The 23,067-nt window shown below is 49.8% G+C and overlaps 1 pseudogene; it reads left to right on the top strand.

Annotated features, from left to right (window-relative positions):
* Positions 1 to 1,564: 1,564 nt before the first annotated feature.
* LOC120643800 overlaps positions 1,565 to 23,067 on the top strand; it is a 44,041-nt pseudogene continuing 22,538 nt past the window's right edge.

Genomic DNA, 23,067 nt, shown 5'->3' with positions numbered 1-23,067 from the left:
AAAGGAAAAAAAAACATGCTTATTAAGTTGACTTTTGTGTATGCTAGTGAAATAATTTCAATGATATCCTCTTGTTTTCAGTCATAGTAGTTATTTTTCAGCAGAAAACAATTTACAACTTAATGAGTACCACTTTTCATTCTTCATCTTGTTGTATAATTTATTATGAAATTCTGCCCACCTAGGGATAAAATTAATCATATGAACCTCCTTATCCTTAAGGTGATTACTTCAAAGATTGGGAACTTAGGTACTGCCTCCGCTCTAAATTGTAGTTCGTTTGATTTTTTATTTACTCTAAATTTGATCACTTGTCATATTCAAAAAAATTATGCAAATAATGTCAAATTTAGGTTATTCTTGAACATCTTGTATTGATAAAGCAACCCACAACAAAAAATAATATTTTGCACAAAATTTTGAATAAAATAAGTGGTCAAATTTGGAGACAAAAAATAAAATGATGTATAATTTGAAACAGAGGGAGTACATTTTACATGCAAGCAACCCGGCACATTCATTCCCTAATGGATACATTTTCGAATTATACTTTTTTAACTTTTTTAATTCACGCCTTTTCGGTTCTCTTCATCTTCCGGACTCTGGACTGATTTGTTCCTTGCATTTCTCTCTCTCTCTGATTTTCTCCTCCCCGGTCCAGAGACCTGTTCTTGTTTGCGCAACGACTTGCAGGTGCATAGAAATTTCCATCTCGTTGGGGAGTTGTGTCATCCTAGTTACAGAGACGCGGGGCATCATCTTCCACAACGGCCATGGCCGCAGGCGGCAATGAGGAACCTGCAAAACCCTGTAGCAACCCTACCCCCTCTCAGCTCTTCAGTGCTGGCTGTCCTCGCCGTCTGCCGGCCACGCACACCGCTGCTGCCCACCAGCTCCAATTTCTGATTCTCACCCATTCCCCACTCCACTCCGGTTTCCCAGGCATGCCATATCAAAATTTGAACATATAATTCAGTACTCATTATAATATAAAAAAATTCGGTGTACAATGAAAATTTCATGAGCAATTCGATACGTGCTCCCTCCGTCTCATAATATTTGCACATCTAAGACCGGACACGCAGACCAATGTATAATGTAAAATTATAAAAATACTTCTTGTCTTTTGTGAGAAGAATCTGAATATTGTCTTGTCTTTTGTCAGAAAGATTCGGATATTGTCTTGTTTTTTTAAAAAGACTCCAGATACTCTTGTTTTTTATACTAGTTGAGTCAAAATAGTATTTTTTGGGACAAATTTCAAACTCTAGATGTGTAATTATTTTGAGATAGAGGGAGTAAGCAGTTAGTAGAAGCATATTAAGTCTTAGAAAATTTTATATTAAAGTGAACGGAATGATTATCTATTTTTATTCGAGAATCAACCGGCCTTCATCGAAAACTCTTCACCGAACGTACGTTCTGGGAGTGATCTATCGTCACCCTTCATTTTGCTCTCTGGCCCGATGGACGGCTCCGCTTTGCGGCCCTTCATTCCGTTCCGTTAACTCTGTTTTGCGTTTTGTGGGGGCCGTTTGTGAGCGCAGGCACCACGCTGCGCCGCTAGCCTGCTGCTCCGCGCACTATCTATGCAGTTGGCATGCCTGCCGCCGGCGCGTGCTCCGCGCGCCTGCCGCGCTGCGCTGCTTCTTGCCGCTGGCGCAGGCTCCACGCGGTTCCGCGCTGAGCTGCTCCAGGCTCCGTCGCACCGCCGCCGGCTCCGCGTTGCTTCCGCCGCACCGCTGACTCGTTGAGCACCCGCAGCGCCGCCGGATTCGCTGCGCTGCTGCCGGATTTGTGGAGCTCCGTCGCCGGATTCGTCACGCCGCTGCCCAAATCAGTCCGCAGCAGTCTGACTCGTCGCGCCGCCGCCCAAATCACGCGCTCCGTGCGTGGGTAGGCCGAGGCCGAGGCTTGGAGCAGCCGCGCCTGCGCAGGCCGATTCCAGGGTGGGCCGGATCCTAGGGCATACCCGGACCACCCCGCAGGTCCGCCCAGCCCCCACCGGCGCATGGGGCGCCGTCCTTCCCTCTCATGCCCGGGCCACTTGCCTCCCCACGCCAACATGTCCCGCCGCGCGAGCGCTGCCATCGCTGGCCGCATCCGCTCGGGTAACCTTGGCCTAGACGACGCCGTCAAGCTGTTCGATGAATTGATACACCACGCTAGGCCGGCCTCAGTGATCGCCCTCAGCAAGCTCCTCACCTTCATCTCTCGCGCCCAGGGCAGGGGCTCCTCCTCCTCGGAGCTCGTCCCCTCCCTCTTCAACCGGATGGTCCGTGCTTGCTCCAGCAAGGTAGCTCCCAACCTGCACACCTACAGCATCCTCATCAACTGCTTCCGCCGCATGGGACGCCTGGAGCTTGGTTTCACTGCCTTTGGCCTCATCCTTAAGACAGGCTGGAGGGTGGATGGCATAGTCATCAATCAACTGCTCAAAGGTCTGTGTGACAGTAAGTGCGCGTCTGAGGCCATGGACATAATGCTCCGACGAATGCCTGAGTGCACGCCGAATGTAGTTTCATACAACATAATTCTCAAGGGCTTATGCGAAGAAAAGAGAGCTGAGGAGGCGCTTCAGCTTCTCCACATGATGGTTGATGATGAATGTGGTAGCTGCCCACCAGATGTCGTGTCGTACAACACCGTCATCAATGGCTTCTTTAGAGATGGCCAGGTCGATAGAGCTTACAACCGACTGTTGTGACCTACACCGCAGTTATTCATGGCCTGAGCAAAGCTCAAGCAGTTGACAGGGCCGAGGGTGTTCTTCATCAGATGATTCATAAAGGTGTCAAGCCAGACATTCAGACATATAACTGTCTCATTCATGGATATTGCTCTTCAGGACAGGGGAAAGAGGTGGTTCGAATGCTCAAAGAAATGTCTACACATGGTCATCAACGAGATGTTGTCACTTGGAATTTGCTGCTGGATTATCTTTGCAAGAGTGGAAGATGCACAGAGGCTAGAAAGATTTTTGATTCTATGATTGAAAAGGGCACAAAACCTAATGTAACTACATATTGCACTCTGCTTCATGGTTATGCTACCAAAGGAGCTCTTTCTGATATGCCTCGCCTCTTGGATTTAATGGCAGGAAGTGGTATTTCACCTGACCATTATGCCTTTAACATAATTCTCTGTGCGTATGCTAAAGGTGGTATTATAGATGAGGCCATGCATATATTTCACCAAATGAGGCAACAAGGGTTGAATCCTAATGTAGTCACCTATTCAGCAATAATAGATGCACTTTGCAAGTTGGGAAGAGTGGATGAGGCTATTCTTAAATTCAATCAGATGATCTATGAAGGGTTGACTCCTGATATTGTTGTTTTTAGCTCACTAGTTTATGGCCTGTGCACTGTTGACAAATGGGAGAAGGCCGAGGAATTATTTACTGAAATGCTGAATCGAGGGATTCATCCCAACACCACATTCTTCACCACAATAATGCGTAATCTTTGCAATGGAGGATGGGTCATGGAAGCTCGGAGTCTCCTTGACTTGATGGTGCGTGTGGGTGTGAGACCTGATGTTATCTCGTATAATACATTAATTGATGGGTACTGCTTTGCTGGTAGGATGAAGGAAGCTATGAAGTTGCTTGATGATATGGTCCGAGTTGGCTTGAAACCAGATGTCTTTTCTTTTAGTAATTTGATTCATGGCTATTGTAGAGCTAGCAGGATAGATGATGCAGTTAGACTATTCAGAGAAATGTTAAGCAATGAAATTAGGGCTGGAATTGTTAGCTATAACATCATACTTCATGGTTTATTTCAGTTTGGGAAGTTTTCTGAAGCAAAAGATTTCTATCTCAATATGATCAAAAGTGGAATGCACTTGAACATTTACATGTACAACACAATTCTGAATGGTCTTTGCAAAAATAAATGTGTTGATGAAGCATTCAAAATATTTCAGAGTCTATGTTCTAAGGATTTTCAACTTGACATCATTACCTTCAACATTATGATTGATGCTTTGCTCAAAAGTGGCAGAAAGGAAGATGCTATGGATATGTTCACTGCTATCTCTGCCCATGGTTTAGTCCCAAATGTTGTGACCTATCGCTTAATGATACAAAATCTCATTAAAGAAGGGTTGCTAGAAGAGTCTGACAATCTGTTTTTAGCAATGGAAAAGAGTGGATGCACTCCAGACTCATGTATGCTAAATTCTCTTGTTAGGTGTGTTGGTGAATATGTGAGCCCATGTATAGAGGCTCATCTAGAGGCCCATATATAGGATCTATATATCCCACATTTCTAGGATTTGGAGGAATACATCCATTATTCTCTCCTACATAGTATCATTTACTTAGGTTTCTTCTCCTCCCATGGCAGCCGCCGCCGCCGCCCCCATCCCTCTCCTCTTTCCCTCCCCTTACCTCTGTTCCCGCCGCCTCTGCTCCAGGGGCGCCGCGCGCGTGGCTTCCCGCCGCCGCAGCGCAGCTGCCCACCACCGCCGCCGCCACGCTGGCCCCTGCTCCCAGCGCCGGCGCGGGCACGCTGGCCCCTGCCGCCGCCGCCGCGGGCGTGCTGGCCAAGGGGGCCGCCGCCGCCGGATCCCGCCCTGGTGCCGCCCCGCCCCTACATGGCCCTGGCGCCGCCGGATCCCGCCCCTGCCTGGCCGTCGGATCCCCGCCCCTGCATCGCCCTGGCGCAGCTGCTGCCCTCCCTTCTTCATGGCCTGGTGCGCCTGCTGCCCAGCCCGGCGCCGTCCAGACCGCAGCTGCCCAGGCCGCCCATGCCACCGCTGCCGTCGCTCCCTCTCCTCCATGGCCCCTCCATGGCCTGGACTTGGTATGCCTCCCGCGGGAGCGCCGTTCGCCGCCGCTGCCTTCTGCGGGCAGCACCTCGCCGCCGGAGCTACTACGGCAGACGCCGCTCTTGCCACGGCCCTCCTTACTGCCAAGTCCGCGGCTGCGGCGACTCAGGAGCGGGTCCGCGCAGCTGCCCTTGCTTGGGAGCTCGAGCGCTCCACGGGCGATGCCCTCACTCGTCGGGTCGCCGCGGAGAAGCACTACTCCCTTATCCAGCCAGCCCCCTTCCTCGAGCACGGCGCTCCGCTCTCTGGATCTGGACCCCAGGCTCCGCCCTCTGGATCTGGACCCCGGATTGACCCGACCAACCCACTCCTTGGTGCTCCTCTCACTGGCCAGACCGGGAGTGGGGGCGGCGGCCGCAGGCATCGTCGGCAGGGGGTACGTGGTGGTGATGGTGCTGGTGGAGGCCGTCGAGGCACTCCGACCCCGACTCCGGCCCCCACTCCTGCTCCTGCCCCTGGAGGTTCGCCCTGGCTATCCTTCAGCGCCCCATGGTCAGGGCGCATCCCGATGTGGCCATTTCAGGGTCAGGGGCCCCCCTCGTCCTCAACCCCAGCCGGCGGCCATGTTCACCGGTACTGCTCCCCTGCTCACGCCGTTCTGGACCCTGCTCGCTCAGGCTGCACTGGCGCAGTCTTTCAGCACCATGGGGATGACGCCGCCGGTCAGCACCGAGTGGATCGCCGACTCGGGTGCCTCCTTCCACACCACCCCAGATGCCGGTATCCTCTCTTCTGTCTGACCCCCACACCCCTTCTGTCCTTCCATCATGGTTGGTGATGGGTCTTGCTTTCCTGTCACCGCCGTGAGTTCTGCTCCTTGTTCCTTTCGTCTTCTCAATATCCTTGTTGCTCCTCAGATGGTTCATAACCTTCTTTCCATTCGTCAGTTTACAGCTGACAATTCTTATTCCATCGAATTTGACTCTTCTGGTCTCACTGTAAAGGATTCGGCCTCCCGGCGTCCACTCCTCCGGTGTGACAGCACGGGGCCACTTTACACCCTTCGCCTTCCGTCTTCTGCTGCACCACTTTCGCCTTCTTCTTCGTCTGCCGCTTTTGCCGCGACGCCGTCTTCTACCACCTGGCACCGCCGTCTTGGTCATCCTGGCCGCGACGTTCTGGCTCAGCTCGGTCGTAGTACCGATGTTCCTTGTACTAGGGCTCCTGCTGAGCACCTTTGCCATGCATGCCAGCTTGGTCGTCATGTTCGACTTCCTTTTTCTTCTTCTTCTTCGCATGCGACGCATGCCTTTGATCTTGTTCACTGTGACCTGTGGACTTCTCCTGTTCTTAGTCTTTCTGGCTATAGATACTATCTGGTGGTGGTCGATGATTTCTCACACTACTCTTGGACTTTTCCTTTCCGCGCCAAGTATGAGACCTTCCCCACTGTCCTCCACTTCTTTGCTTGGGTGTCCACTCAGTTCGGCCTCACCATTAAAGCCGTCCAGAGTGACAACGGGCGTGAGTTCGATAACTCCACCTCCCGTTTCTTCTTCCTCTCTCGGGGTGTTCAGCTGCGTATGTCTTGTCCGTATACCTCTCCTCAGAACGGCAAGGCTAAGCGGATGATTCACACGACAAACAACGTCGTGCGCACCCTTCTGATCCAGGCCTCTCTGCCCCCGCGCTTCTAGGCTGAGGGCCTCCACACCGCCACCTACCTGCTTAACCGCCTTCCGTCCACCGCTTCTCCTGCTCCCACTCCACACCACGCTCTTTTCGGTACCCCTCCTCGCTACGACCACCTTCGAGTCTTCGGGTGTGCGTGTTACCCTAACACCTCCGCCACCGCTTCTCACAAGCTGGCACCCCGCTCGACTCATTGTGTGTTCCTTGGTTACTCTCCTGACCACAAGGGGTACCGATGCTTTGACCTCACCTCTCGCCGCGTCCTGATCTCCCGACACGTCGTGTTTGACGAGTCGGATTTCCCCTACTCCACCTTCTTCTGACCCTGAGTTGGAGTCCCTGTTTCCGACTGACCCGGTGGTTCAGCCACCTTTACTTGTCTGTCCTTTCCCTGCAGGTTTTCCCGGCACACCGACACCGCTTCCGGTGATCCCTGCTGCGCCGAGCGCGGCCCCGGTTCCCGCAGTCGCGCCACGCGCGGCCCCCGGAACTCCTGTCGTGCCGAGCGCGGCCCCAGTGCCCGCGGTCGCGCCACGCGCGAACCCGGTGTCTCCCACTGCGCCACGCGCAGCCCCGGTGCCATCCCATGCACCTGCGCGGTACGCTCAACTGGTGTAGGTGTACTGGCGTCGTTCGGCGCCGCCTCCGGCTCCGGAGGCTCCTGCGACACCTACACCGGAGCCGTCGCTACCGCCGCCTCCACTGGCTCCCTCTCGTGCTGAGCCGGCGGTGTACCACCCGCCAGTCATCCATGGGGATCCTCGGCATATCCATCCCATGGTGACTCGGCGGATGACGTCTCAGGCTGCGACTCTCTCCACCACCGAGGGAGAGCCGCGGGTCTCTCCGGTACCCTCCTCTTTCCGCGACGCCTTGGCGGATCCTCACTGGCGTCGCGCGATGTAAGAGGAGTACGCGGCCCTTCTTGCTAACCAGACGTGGGACCTCGTGTCGCGTCTGTCTGGTTGCAATGTGGTCACAGGCAAGTGGATCTAGATGCATAAGCGTCGGGCTGACGGCACACTGGAGCGCTACAAGGCTCGCTGGGTTCTCCGGGGTTTCACTCAGCGGCCGGGTGTTGACTATGATGAGACATTCAGTCCAGTGGTGAAGCCCGCTACGGTGTGCACGGTCCTCTCGCTTGCGCTCTCTCGCTCTTGGCCTGTGCACCAGCTGGATGTGAAGAATGCGTTTCTTCACGGCACTCTGTCAAAGACTGTCTACTGTTCTCAGCCGGCGGGATTTGTGGACTCGAGTCGTCCGGACATGGTCTGCCGGCTCAACAAATCCCTCTATGGTCTGAAGCAGGCTCCTCAGGCTTGGTACTCTCGGTTCGCCACGTTCTTCCTGACATTGGGGTTCACCGAGGCCAAGTCTGACACGTCTTTCTTCATCTACCGCCGTGGGGATGAGACTGCCTATCTGCTGCTCTATGTCGATGACATTGTGCTCACAGCCTCCAGTCAGCAGTTGCTTCAGAGTGTCATCTCCTCTCTGCAGCAGGTGTTTGCTATGAAGGATCTTGATCAGCTCCACCACTTCTTGGGCGTCACTGTTGAGCCTCGCCCGTCTGGTCTTCTCCTTCACCAGCGACAGTACGCACTTGATATTCTGGAGCGGACTGGGATGACTGATTGCAAGCCCTGCTCCACTCCTGTCAACATTCAGGCGAAGCTGTCTGTTGATCTGGGTGATCCAGTGGCTGATCCTACTGCCTATCGGAGTCTGGCCGGCGCTTTGCAGTACCTCACCTTCACCAGGCCGGACCTCACCTACGCTATTCAGCAGGTCTGTCTCCATATGCATGATCCCCGTAAGTCATACCTTGCTGCACTGAAGCGTCTCCTCTGCTACGTCCGTGGCACTGTGGACATCGGTCTGGTTCTTCACCGCTCGTCTTCTGCTGAGCTGGTTGTCTATACCGACGCTGAGTGGGCTGGCTGTTCGGACACTCGCCGCTCCACTTTCGGCTACACCGTCTTCCTGGGCGGCAACCTGGTCTCCTGGTCGTCCAAGCGGCAGCCGGTTGTCTCCCGCTCCAGTGCCGAGGCGGAGTACCGTGCTGTTGCTAACGGCGTGGCGGAGGCATCCTGGCTACGACAGCTCTTGGCGGAGCTCCACAGCCCACTCGCCAAGAGCACGCTCGTCTACTGCGACAACGTCAGCGTCGTGTATCTCTCCACCAACCCCGTTCAGCATCAGCGGACGAAGCATGTGGAGATCGACCTGCACTTCGTGCGCGACAGGGTCGCCATCGGCGATGTTCGGGTACTCCATGTCCCGACTACCTCCCAGTTTGCCGACATCTTCACTAAGGGACTACACTCCTCGACCTTCTCGGAGTTTCGCTCCAGCTTCAACGTAGCAGGTGGCTAGTTGTGGCTGCGGGGGGGGGGGGGTATTTGCCCTTTGTACTCTCTTTGTACTCTCTTCTTGTCCAGTCTTGAACACCGCTGCGCCGGTAGTTCAGACAGCAGGGGGTGTTGGCTTTCTTGTTGTCCAGTCTTAAACACCTCTGCGCCGGTAGTTAAGACTGCGGGGGGGTGTTGGTGTATATGTGAGCCCATGTATAGAGGCCCATGTATATGATCTATATATCTCACCCTTCTAGAGTTTGGAGGAATACATCTATTATTCTCTCCTACAAGAAGGCTGTTGCATAAAGGTGAGATAATGAGGGCTGGGGCTTACCTCTCCAAAATTGATGAGATGAACTTCTCACTTGAGGCAACCACTACTTCCTTGCTAATATCAGTTTTCTCGAGGGAGGAATATCAGCACCATGCAAAGTCACTGCCTGAAAAGTATCATATTCTTAAGGAGATCAATAGATGAGGATTTATTTCAAAGGAATTGGATTCTCAACTGTGTTAGACATCTTTATGTGGCGCATAAATTTGTTGGAGTGATTATGTCTGTCTATTGCAGTGATTATTTCTGTCTCATGCTCTAACTTACTTGTCATATTCTATGGTCTCCTTTGTTTAGAGAAATGTTATCATTATAGTGCTCTGCAGTATGAAGTTTACCACCAGCTAAAAAATTATTTTATTTTTAGTTGCATTTATCTTTATAACAGGCATCAATTTACATGTTAATGGTTAAAGAAGTTTGGATTCTTTTTGTTTGCATAATTTTCAGGTTGGTCATGCTAGTCATGGAATCTCAAGCACCTATTCTGAACAATTTTCAGGTAAACTACCTTACTCATTCTTACTGAACATTCGAACCAGATAATAGCGATTTAGTTTGCCTTCTTTGGTTTCACTTCAGGCCTTGTCCCAAAGAGACCTTAGCTCCTGCTTTTGGTACAGAGCCTTGCCTTGTTCCGTGACCAGCCGAAGCTCCCAAAGGATCCCCATGTCCCTTGGAGAGTACTTTTTTGCTTTCAGGAAATCCATCCTGGCTGATTCTGTCTGGCCAAGTTCAGATTTAGCTTTTCCTCGCCTGAACAGTGCTTCCACACTATTTTCGTCCTCTGCCAAGACCTGAATAATAAGATTATGAAAAGGACAGCCATCTAATCAGTAATTTCTCAGACAAAGCAGGGTAATTTTGCAGTAGGAACATAGGATGTTCAATTGATCAAGCATCATAAGTTCAGCTTCACGGAGCAGAGCAGTAGCCACGCGAGGGGTAGGTGGAGATGTAGTGCGTATCTACTCCAGAAAGCTTGGGACTCGGTATTTTTCTTGTTCCCTAGAACACCATTCACTATTTGGTCGCGAAGTAGCATAGCCTTTTGATTTGCATGTCAACGGGCACACCAATTAAAAGGCTATGATATCTGCTGAAGATGGTGGAACTCTGTACGCTCGACTTTCATGTAATCCCTGTTTTTTTTTAATTCTAACCCACCCATTTGAAGTGTTGCTTTATGATCTTGGTGGAGCGGCGCTGCAATCCCTCCCAGGTTTTTTTCTTTCGATCCCCCCTCCCCCTGCGCTCTTTGATTTTGTTGGTTTAGTTGTTAATTTGCACCCATACTTGATGGATTTTGTGTTCGCGTTTGTTTTGTCTGTTGATTTGAGATAGTTTAAGGTGCTGCAAGTTTGAAATCGGGTTTTGGATAGCAATCTGCGCTGTCTGATCTGTAATTTTATTTGTTGATGGCGGGGATCCCCTCTTTTCATGGGTGTTTTTTTTTGCAGCGCGTGCATGGCCGGTCGTCTCAGCATAGACGGTTTTAATCCCGGGTAAAGGAGGAGGGTTGCGTTAGGTTTTGGCAAACCAGCATAAAAAAATAGTCACTCTAATGAATTTGAAACCCACGAGAAACTCGTTGGGGCGTAACCCTCTTAACGACGCGCTACATCGGAACCCGGGTGTGGTGATAAATGGGAAAGGGCCGGGTCGCCATCCCCCCAAGCGCGCGTCGTATCGTGACCTGGGTACGATGATAAGTGAGCAAGGGTCGGGTCGTCACCTGAATGGCGTGCTACATCTACGCCCGGTGTAGTGAAAAATGAGCAAGGGTCTTCGCACTTCCCTCGACGGGTGCGAAGGGTAAGGAAGCTAGCCGAGCCAACTAGGATTCGTATAGGTAGCTGGAACGTAGGGTCCGTAACGGGTAAGTTGCGAGAGCTAGTTGATGCAGCAATTAGGAGGCGTGTAAATATTCTATGCGTTCAGGAGACTAAATGGAAGGGCCAGAAGGCGAAGGAGGTTGAGGATACTGGCTTCAAGCTTTGGTACACGGGAGCAACTCCGGGTAGGAATGGTGTAGGCATCTTGATTGATAGGAGCCTTAAGGATGGAGTCGTAGAGGTTAGAAGGCAAGGCGACCGGATTATCCTAATCCGGTTGGTAGTTGGAGATTCGGTTTTGAATGTGATCAGTGCCTATGCCCCTCAGGTAGGCCTTAGTGAGAGCACCAAAATGCAGTTCTGGGAAGATCTAGATAGCATGGTTAGTACCGTGCCTACCAGCGAGAAACTCTTCATAGGAGGAGATCTCAACGGCCATGTGGGTGCGACTAATGTAGGGTTCGAGCGAGTGCACGGGGGTTTTGGGTATGGTAGCAGGAGTCAAGAGGGGGAGGATGTGTTGAACTTCGCGTTAGCCTACGACTTGTTGATAGCGAATACCGTGTTTAAGAAGAGAGAATCCCATCTTGTGACGTTTCGTAGTGGACAACACTCGAGCCAGATCGACTTTATCATTGCTAGGAGGGAGGATAGACGTGATTGCTTAGATTGTAAGGTGATACCTAGGGAGTGTGTTGTCCCTCAACACAAGCTTGTGGTGGCGGACTTTCGTCTTCGGGTACGTGTCCACCGGGACAAACATGCCAAGATTGCGAGAACAAAGTGGTGGAAGCTTAAAGGAGAAGCAGCACAAGCGTTTAAGGAAAGGATGCTAGGTGAGGGGCCTTGGGAAGAAGGAGAAGATGCAGATGATATGTGGCTAAAGATGACAACATGTGTTCGGAAGGTGGCCTCAGAGGTGTTTGGCGTGAGTAGGGGAGGCAAACAGGAGGGGAAAGATACCTGGTGGTGGAACGACGAGGTGCAAAGGGCTAATAAGGAGAAGAAGGAGTGTTTTAAGCGCCTCCACCTTGATAAGAGTGCAGCCAACATCGAGGGCTATAAATTAGCGAAGAGGGTTGCAAAGCGAGCTGTGAGTGTAGCAAAGGGTAAGGCGTATGATGACCTGTATCAGCGGCTAGGCACGAAAGAAGGGGAGAAGGACATTTATAGGATGGCTAGGATCCGCGAGCGGAAGACAAGGGACATCAACCAAATCAAATGCATTAAGGATGGGACAGATCGGCTGCTAGTGAAGGATGAGGAGATCATGGATAGATGGAGAGAGTACTTCGACAAGTTGTTTAATGGGGAGAGTGAGGGCCCTACCCTTGAGTTAGATGACTCTTTTGACGATACCAACAGATGTTTTGTGAGGAGAATTCAGGAGGTAGAGATCGGGGAGGCTTTGAAGAGGATGAAGGGAGGTAAAGCGATGGGCCCTGATGGTATCCCCATTGAGGTGTGGAGATGCCTAGGAGATAGAGCAATAGTATGGTTAACTAAGCTTTTTAATCTCATTTTTTTGTCAAACAAGATGCCAGAAGAATGGAGGAGAAGTATATTAGTACCTATCTTCAAAAACAAGGGCGATGTTCAAAGTTGTACTAACTACCGTGGGGATTAATCTGATGAGCCATACGATGAAGCTTTGGTAGAGGGTTATCGATCATCGCCTAAGAAGAGTGGCAAATGTGACCCAAAACCAATTTGGGTTCGTGCCTGGAAGGTCAACCATGGAGGCGATTTTCTTAATACGACAATTGATGGAGAGATATAGGGAGCAGAAGAAGGACTTGCACATGGTCTTCATTGACCTTGAGAAGGCATATGACAAAGTACCGAGAAATGTCATGTGGTGGGCCTTGGACAAGCACAAAGTCCCAACTAAATACATTACCCTCATTAAGGATATGTACAAGGATGCGACGACATTTGTCCGCACATGTGATGGCAACACCACTGACTTTTCTATTAACATAGGCCTACACCAGGGGTCAGCATTGAGCCCTTATTTATTTGCTTTAGTGATGGATGAGGTCACAAGGGATATACAAGGTGAGATCCCTTGGTGTATGCTCTTTGCTGATGATGTGGTGCTAGTTGACGAGAGTAGGGCAGGGGTTAATAGGAAGTTAGAGCTGTGGAGACGCACGTTAGAGTCGAAAGAGTTCAGACTTAGTAGGACCAAGACCGAGTACATGATGTGCGATTTCAGCGCGACTAGGCATGAGGGGGGAGACGTTAGTCTAGATGGGCAAGTGGTGGTCCAGAATGATACTTTTCGGTATTTAGGATCGGTGCTACAAAAGGATGGCGACATTGATGAAGATGTTAGGCATAGAATTTCAGCTGGCTGGTTGAAATGGCGGCAAGCTTCTGGCATCCTTTGTGACAAGAGGGTGCCACAAAAGCTAAAATGCAAATTCTATAGCACAGCAATTCGTCCGGCGATGTTATATGGTACTGAATGTTGGCCTACAAAAAGGCGACATGTCCAGCAACTGAGTGTAGCAGAGATGCGGATGTTGCGGTGGTTTTGCGGGCACACAAGGAGGGATAGAGTCCGGAACGAAGTTATTCGGGATAGGGTCGGGGTGGCACCAATTGAGGAGAAACTTACCCAGCATCGGTTGAGATGGTTTGGACATGTCCAACGAAGGCCTCCTGAGGCGCCGGTGCGTAATGGGGTTCTGGAGCGGGTCGATAATGTAAAGAGGGGTAGATGTAGACCTAAACTGACGTGGGATGAGTCGGTTAAGAAAGACCTTAAGGATTGGAATATCTCTAAAGAGATAGCTTTGGATAGGAGCGCTTGAAGACTAGCTATCAATGTGCCTGAACCTTGAACTTTTTTCTTTCGGGTTTCATCTCTAGTCTACCCCAACTTACTTGAGAAAAAAGACTATGTTGTTGTTGTTGTTGTTGTTGCAGCGCGTGCATGGAGAGCGCTGGGGTTTGGGAGAGGGGGACACTAGATTCTGATAGCTTGGTTTTAGTGAGGGCAGCATGGAATGATGAGTTTGATTTTTCTGTTGTAGGCATAGCTCAGCTGGGGACTTTCTGTAGTATTAACAACCCCTCCACCCCATTCAGACATTCCCAATAGCGTGGTACAGAGATTAGTTACAGGCATGGATGTATGATACATTTATATCATTCTGTCCTTATATTCTATCATATTTTAAATTGACATGCCCAGTTATGCAAATTGACACAATTGATGATGCACATGATTAGTGCCAACGTGGCTAGGCCTGTGAAGATTTGTTTCTGTTTATCTACTTCATCTGAATGTATTAGCACTACATTGATTTTGGGCCCTGCATGTAACACTGTGGATTTTTGACTATGTTTGTCCATGCTGCACTTGCTTCGTGATCTTTTAATCCAGGTCTCCAGCTACATTCTTGAACTGGGATGACAAAAATATGTCCTGCTTGACCATGTGCTCGTAGGTCCTGATTGTCCGGTCAATCTTCTTTCCACAAATAGAGCACCCCGTGGCTCAGTATTTTCATCAGTGCATCAGCAGTTGAAATGGCTTGTCTAGAGCATAGTCACCGAAGTTCCGGGAATGACGGATCGAGGAACGAAGAACCGGGAACGAGGAACGACATTTGAGATGGATTTTTACACTGTGGGAAAGGAAATGTTCCCTGTTCCCATCCCCGGAACGGCGTTCCCGGAACGTGGAACCCAGTGACTATGGTCTAGAGTCATAGGTCAGATATCAATATATCACTATGCTAATTTGTAAATGATGCCTTATTTTGTAGAGGAAGCACCTGGACATGGTCAGATGTGTTTGTTTTCTTATCTTTGATCAAGTCAGTGTCGAAGCCCTAGCAGCCTGGTCGCAGTTAGAATCAACTTTTATTTGGACTAGGTCTGTGCTAAAATTATTCATATTAGTGCAGGCTGTGGTTCAGACTTTAGAATTGAAGATTAACATATTCTGTGAACCCTAACATCTGCAATACTGTTTTACTGTCTGCATGAAAACTGAAAATGTCAGTTTGTGGCCTAGAAAAGAGCTTGCTGATTTGCTGCACTCTAGGCGTCTGTTTGCATTTGTCAACTTACTCTTTTTTCTAGAAGAATTAGCTAAACAACATTAATATCTGGTCCGTAGACTGCCAATCCAGATTAGTTCTCCCTGGTATTTACTACATAGCGCAGGCTGACTGTTCAGTTAAAAGTTTTCTCTTGATTAGTTGAATTGATTAGAACCAAATATAGAGATTCCTGAATGGCAAATCCTTTTTTTTCCAATGTTCCTAACAAGTGGCAATCAATAGTTTTCGCTATTTACTCTGTAAATCTCCAGACTCTTTTGTTAGGCGCGACGATTAGAAATCCAGATACCAAGATGTCGACGTCGAACAGTGTGCTGCAGCCTAACCTGGATAAGGTGTAACTCAGTGAATTTGCACTCATGCATGGAGCGTTGCAGCTCGTGCTGGCCAGATGCGACGTTTTGTTTATTCGAAATTTGCGTGCAGCATCTATTGATTGCCATTCAATCACTGCCATGTCATCCATCCGCCTCAATACAATTTGCATGCATGCAAAGCGTGAGTTAATAGACCGCTTCTAATCCAGTTGCAAGCGACTTAATACTCCTTGATACATCCTACCACCTAGTATATCAGACTTTCTTAGAAACGGTGATACACCTAAGAAAAGGGTCTGGAACGAGTACGTAATTCTGTTGTTTCAAATATACATTAGACCTTTCTGAGAACTTGTTCTTAGTGTGACATCTTTTTTTTCTAAAACAGTATAGCTTTTCCATTTCTTGAAAATGTGGGACCGAAGCCGGCGACCAGAGGGGGGTGAATGGGAGCCGATCAAAATTTCTTCCGAAATTCAAACCGTCGGCCTATATCCCGAAAATCACCCAAGCTCTCAAGCGTTCTGGCCAAAGTTTGGAATAGCTATTGAAAAGCTAAACCAACACAAAAGGCCTCGAACGAACGAGTGAAAACCCAAAGTAATTCGGAAGCGATTCGGGAAAACAGCTGATCTGAACAGCCAGGACCGGTCTGACCGGTGCGATGGACCGGTCTGACCGGTCGTGTCTGTTCAAAAATGAGCAGAGCACGACCGGTCAGACCGGTAGCACCCAGAAAACCCCCGAGAAAATGGATTCAAACGGTGAATCTTGAGCAAACGACCACGAAAATCGACGAAACTTGGGGGATTGCTTCGCCCCTACCCCGTGAACATATCCCCAAAAGATCTCGGCCTAAAGAACAACGAATCTAGAGAATTATGGAGGAGATCAAAAGGGATTGGGGTTTTCTCAAATACTCGAAAACTTCAATTCTGAAGAGCTCATGATTCCAGAGGGATTGACACGAAGCTAGAAGCACAGTAATCACTCCAAAGAGCCCTACGAACCGTCGCAATCAAGTGCATCAAAACCAAAATGAAAATCCATCACAAAAAGCACAAGAGGGACGGGATTGGTTTGATTCAAAAGCCCAGAGGGCACAAGGAGGATAGGGTCTCCTTTCCCAATCAAATCCAATACAAACTCTCACAAATCCATGGACAAATCTACTCTAAAGAGATAAACAGGGGGAGGAGAACACAGGGGCGGCAACCTGGAGAAACAGAGAGTCCACGAACAGATTACAAAAACCGCCATTAAACTAACACAAGTGAAGGGGTATTTATACCCGCGGGACCGGTCAGACCGGTGCGCTGGACCGGTCAGACCGGTGTGTTAGACCGGTCAGACCGGTGCCAGGGACCGGTCAGACCGGTTGGCTTGCAGCACCCCCTGTACATGATCTCATCCGACGGCCGAGGTTCTTTCTTCGAAACGAAGTCTTCTCCGCAATGCCGCCGTCTTGATGAAGATCCAGTCCGCGGTTTTGAAGGGTCCGCGAAACCCGGGTAGATGGCCGGTTTTGAGAAAACCGCCAAAACCTCACGCGCAGGAAGATTCCCGCCTCCACGCCGTGGCCCTAGACGCCGTTCCCGCCTCGGCCTTCTGACGGCCCTAGACGCCGCCCGACGCCCGTCACCTCCTCGCCCGCAGCGAGGCCCTAGACGCCGTCGACGCCCGTCGCCTCCGTCAGTCCCGAGACCGACGCCCGTGCCTCCACGACTTGGCGTCTTCAACTGCCGTCCGCCTCCTTGGTTTTGTGGCACAAACCAAGAAACCCGCCTTCCATCGCCGCTTGCGCCCTCGATCCAGGAGTGGACGCCACAGCTGCCGCCCGGTCCGAGCTCCGGTCCCGGCTGCCCGTCACCGCCGTCCACCGCACGGTCCATCGGCCACAGCACCTCCACGGCAGCTCCCCGTCGACACTCGACGCCCGTGTACCTGCAATCCAAAGACCAAGCGCACGATCACACCGCACGGTTGACAATTCACTCATCACAAGCAGGATAGAGTACTCAACATTCCTCAATCTCCCCCTTGATGAGTGCATTGTCAACACACCACAAACGAACCAAGAGAAGTGAAACCAAAGAAGAACAAAGAAGCACGAAAGAGAAGAACTCAAGCAAGTGACAAAAAGCTCAGAAAGGCAAGAACAGTCACTTACTCAAGCACAGATCGATCCCCTAAGACAAGGGCAACGGCTCGACGCAATCGATCAAAAGCCAAAACATGACTCCTCAAAGACAGCGGTAACGCTCGACGCAGTCATGCAAGCAGCAGAGGGAAAACGAGAAAACCAGGAGCCAAAACCAAAGCAGAAACTCCACAAGCAAAGTTTTTCCCTCTCACATGTGCAACTCTCCCAAAATGATGCACTCTCAAATCCCTGTGCACAACAAGTTTTTCAAAAATCAAACAAGTCTCTCCCTTGTTCGATCACTTCTCTCAAAATTCTCCCCCTTGTTGGCACATGCACACATCAAGTCTAAAAAGACCTAAAGCTCCCCCTGAAGCTGAGACTCCCCCTGAACAGATGCTATGCCATGAATGCAATGCAGGAGGTGTAAGTGAAAGCATTCAGGGATACAAGGATATGAACAACATCTAGTCACAAGCACGTATGCATCCAAAAACAAGACCTGCATCTAGCTCAACAGGGTATATCATATCAGTCTAGAGCTAGGCAAGTTCAGTTTATGAGAAATAAAAGCATCACCCATGATCTAGCACTAACAAGTAGGGAATGAAAAGCAGTGCTACTCATACTCATATAGGTGAGCCAAAACAAGTTGCCAACATTCACTTTTCAATCAATTTTTTATATCAAGCAATTCTAAGTGCCAGGGGTTGAAAGTTTGTCATGCTTTACTTAGCAACGAGGCCAAGCCTATGCCAAAAGACAATCAGAAGCTTAAAGCACTCGTTTCAGTCATGCACAGCCTTGCCCGGGTTCTCACAAGTGCAAAGTGAGCCGTCCGAAAGCTCGATCAGTGCGACAAGCAATCCCACCTGGATCTTTTCCAACCATTTCCAGAACAGTTCAAGCAATTTTATCAGATTTAGATCATTTCAAATATGAATTGCTGAACGAAAGGCCACACTAGCATGAATAAGATAGCAAAGCATATCAACACGCCCTAACATGCTAGTAGCCAAGACAGGGTGATCATGTTTTTATATTTTCAAATCAAAGTAGCTTAACTCAGATGATGTCATATACACAGTGGAGCAAGCTATACATGATCAAGTTTATCAACTCACACTAGCAGGCACTAGAAGATCATAGCAATGTATACAAGAATGCTAGTGCAAGTGAGACAATGCAAAATACAAACATGTACAATGCATATGCACAATGCAACTACCAAACCTAGAAAACAAAGAGAAGCAAATAAAATCTACAAAACTAACCAAAGAAAAGTCAGCAATCAAAAGGGGTAACAAACCCCAAGCTCCCCTCGCAAGCGAGCAAAAGTGTCCTGCTCTAGCGGTTTGGTGAGGATATCTGCAGTTTGCCTCTCAGATGGGACATGGATCAAGTCTATGTGTCCTCTCTCATGGTTGTCTCGCAGGAAATGGAATTGGATGTCTATGTGCTTTGTTCTGGAGTGTAGAACAGGGTTCTTTGCAATGCTAATGGCTGACATATTGTCTACAAAGATGGGAACCCTACCGAAACTCAAGCCATAATCCTGCAAGGTTTGTTTCATCCAAAGTATCTGGGAGCAGCAGCTAGCAGCGGCAACATACTCAGCTTCTGTGGAAGAAAGCGCTACGCTAGCCTGCTTGCGAGAGGACCAAGACACCAAAGATGTACCGAGAAATTGACAAGTGCCGGATGTCGACTTGCGATCCAACCGACACCCACCGAAATCGGCATCAGAAAAGCCCACCAAAACCAGAGAAGAATCCGCAGAATACCAAAGACCAAATTCAGGGGTGAATTTCAAATACCTGAAGATGCGTTTCACCACCTGCCTGTGGGAGGTGCGCGGAGAAGCCTGGTACCGCGCACAAAGTCTGACACCGAACTGGATGTCCGGTCGCGTCGCCGTCAGGTACAGGAGAGAGCCGATCATGCTCCTGTACTCCTTCTGGTCCACCGCCTCGCCGTCCAAGTCCTCATCAAGCGCCGTAGATGTGCTGATCGGAGTCGGCTGAGGAGACAAGTCACTCATGTCAAACTTTCGCAGCAAGTCTCTAGTGTACTTGGCTTGATGGACAAAAGTGCCCTGAGGAGTTTGCTTGATCTGCAGCCCGAGGAAGAACTGCAATTCACCCATCATGCTCATCTCGAACTCCCTGGACATCTGCTCAGAAAACTTGGAGACAAGAGCGTGAGAAGAGCCACCAAAGATAATATCATCCACGTATATCTGAACTAAAAGAAAATCAGTGCCAGATCGCATGAGGAACAAAGTTTTATCAACACATCCCATTTTAAAGCCCTAAGTCAGCAAAAAGGTTTTCAATCTATCATACCAAGCTCTAGGTGCCTGTTTCAAACCGTAAAGAGCTTTCTGAAGTTTATAAACACGGTTTGGAAACTTGGGATTTTCGAAACCAGGGGGTTGCTTTACATAAACCTCTTCTTTGATAAAACCATCCAAGAAGGCAGATTTAACATCCATTTGGAAAACCTTAAAACCCTTGGAAGCAGCAAATGCAAGAAAGATTCGAATAGCTTCCAAACGAGCAACAGGGGCAAAAGTTTCCTCAAAATCAATACCCTCTTTTTGGCAAAACCCCTGGGCAACAAGACGAGCCTTGTTTCGAACAACCAAACCATCCTCACCCTGCTTGTTTTTGAAAACCCACTTCGTTTCGATGGGATTACAAGCAGGTGGAGGCTCGACCAAAACCCAAACTTGGTTTCTTTCAAAATTTTCAAGTTCCTCATGCATGGCATTGACCCAATTAGAATCAGAAAGAGCGTGTCCAATATCCTTGAGCTCAAAAGAGGCAACAAATGCTGAATGAGCAAAGCCAGCGATACTTGTTACCTTGGACCTGGTGACTCGCTCGTTGAGATCACCTAGCATCTGTTGAGGTGGATGGCGGCGCTGAATGTGTCGCGGTGCTTCCCGTGTTGAAGTCGCCTCCTCCTCAACCAAAGCTGGTGCCTCCTCAAGTGCAGCTGGTGAAGCCTGGGTCACCTCCTCGATCAGCCCCCGTGAAGTAGACGTAGTCGGATCGGGGCCGTCGTCATCGTCCGAGCTCGTAGCAGAGATAGCTGGGTCCACAGCACGCGTGGTAGCCTCAGCATCGCCATCTGCAGCTTCTTCCTCCTCATCTTCAAAGATGGAGGTGCCGAGCTCATCATCTCCTGCAACTTCAAAGACAGAAGAATTGCACGGTGCAGTCTCGTCGAAAGTGACTTCACAAGTCTCTCTGACGATGTTAGTATCAATAATCAGCACACGGTACGCTCTAGAGTGAGAAGCATAACCGAGAAAAATGCCGTTAGACGAGCGAGACTCAAACTTATCAAGATTTCCATCTTTCAGCACAAAGCACCGGCAACCGAAAACTCTGAGATGGTCAACACGGGGCTGGCGTCCAAACCGCAACTCATAAGAAGTCCTGTGCATGAAAGCACGCAAGAAAATGCGGTTGGACACGTAACAAGCGGTGTTAACCGCCTCAGCCCAGTATTTGCGAGGAGTCATATGCTCATCGAGCATCGTCCTTGCCATCTCAACCAGCGTCCGATTCTTCCGCTCTACAACTCCATTCTGCTGTGAAGTGTAGGGAGAAGAATACTGGTGTTTAAGACCTTGATCACTGCAAAAGACATCAAAACGAGCGTTTTTGAATTTTGTGCCATTGTCAGAGCGGATCGCTCGCATGGCCTGGGGTAGCTCGTTTTTCAACCTCAAGATCAAGTCTCGAACAAACTCGAAAGCCTCATCCTTGGTTCTCATGAAAAAGACCCAAGAATAGCGAGAAAAGTCGTCCACAATCACAAGCACATACCACTTCCCACCAACAGACATCACCCTGGAAGGACCGACAGTGTCCATGTGTAGCAATTCTCCAGGGTGAGAGGTCATCACCTGATTAACAGGCGGATGTGAAGCGGCAATCATCTTACCGTGACGACAAGGATGGCAAACAAGGTTCTTCTCAAACTTCAATTTGGGCAGTCCTCGGATCAGGCCAAGTGAGCTCAGTCTCGATAACAAATCGAAGCTCAAATGTCCTAGTATCCTATGCCACTTCCATAAATCAGAAGAAGGACCAGCCATCAAGCAATGAGAAGGGCCAAAAGGAGTTCCAGAGAAGTCAACCAAGAAAACTCGATCACGAGGTGTAATCCAGCAAACCAAATCTCCCCTGGAGTCCAAAACACGCGAACAGCCCTCCTTAAAGCGAACCTCAAACCCCTCATCAAGAAGTTGCGAGACAGAGAGCAAATTAAAACCAAGATTCGAAACCAAAGCAACCTCTCTCAGGGTAAAGCGATCAGAAACTCGAACAGCGCCAAGTCCACGTACCTTTCCTCTTCCATTATTCCCGAACACAATGTACTCCTTTGAGCGCATCGGGGTGAGGCTGGAGAACCATTTGTCATTTCCGGTCATGTGGCGCGAACAACCGGAGTCCATGATCCACCTGTTCTCCAAGCCTCCGACCTGCACATCAGTAGTGAGACAAAGGGTGAGCAAATGTCTCAACACTAGAGTTAGCAAAGTGAGAAGCAAACCAGTGTCGAGCCATTTGCTCTACAGAAGGGTTAGCAAAACCAGACAAAGTGTATCCCCCGTCCCGTCTACCGCGTGACTGACGAACACCACCGCGAGGAAAAAGCATGGAGCCTCAAAACCTCCTCCACAGCCTCGGTCTCGTGGTCCATAGCCGTACTGAAAACGACCAGGAGCACGGCCGGTAAAGCGACCACCTGCTGGAGCACGGTAACCACAACCGTCTCCCTGACCTCCACCTACATGGCGCGCCCTAGCATCTCGCCTATCACCACGCCGAGAAGGACCATGCACCCGAGCAGAGTACATGTCCGCGTTCCGTCTCTCCTGCTCTCTCCTCACAGCCCGCATCCTCCTGAAGCAAAACTCCTCCAAGTGACCTTCCCTGTCACAGAACTCGCAGTGGTACCTCACCTCACGCTTGGGAGGTGGAGGCCTAGCCTGCGGACGGGGAGGAGCGGCCCTCTTCTTCTGGGCAACCTGGGCTGTGGCAGCAGGGAGCGTGTCGAGGGGGTTCCTCAGCACATTGGGATTCGGAACCCAAACCTGCTTCTGCGGAGGTGCTTTTGGTGATTCTTTAAGCACACCATCCGCGGGGTCAACAAGCAAAGGTTGCGTGCTCGTACTAGCAGTGTTTCCAGCAGCCTTGTCAATCTTACCATACAACCTGTCAAAGTCTGACTTCGTGTATGTGTAACCAACCCCAAACCCATCACCACGCTTGAACTGCTTAATCATCATGCCCAACTGCGGCTCACTAGCAGAAACCCAACTAAGAATCGCCCTAAGATAGGTATTCTCATTCTCCAGGTTGGCTTTCTCTACCGCAAGTTTATCCAAATCAGAGATCAAACCAGGGCAAACAGAGCAGTCAATAGGTGGGCTAGACTCTATGACCTTAGTCTTTCCAAAAGACTTGATCAAGGCGTTCTTCTCCTCTAGCTCCAACCTAAGCGTGGGACAAAGC

Source organism: Panicum virgatum, chromosome 8K (genome assembly GCF_016808335.1).
Source record: "Panicum virgatum strain AP13 chromosome 8K, P.virgatum_v5, whole genome shotgun sequence".
Lineage (NCBI taxonomy): Eukaryota > Viridiplantae > Streptophyta > Magnoliopsida > Poales > Poaceae > Panicum > Panicum virgatum.
Note: the sequence above shows the minus strand (reverse complement) of the source record. Positions and strands in the feature narration are given on the sequence as shown.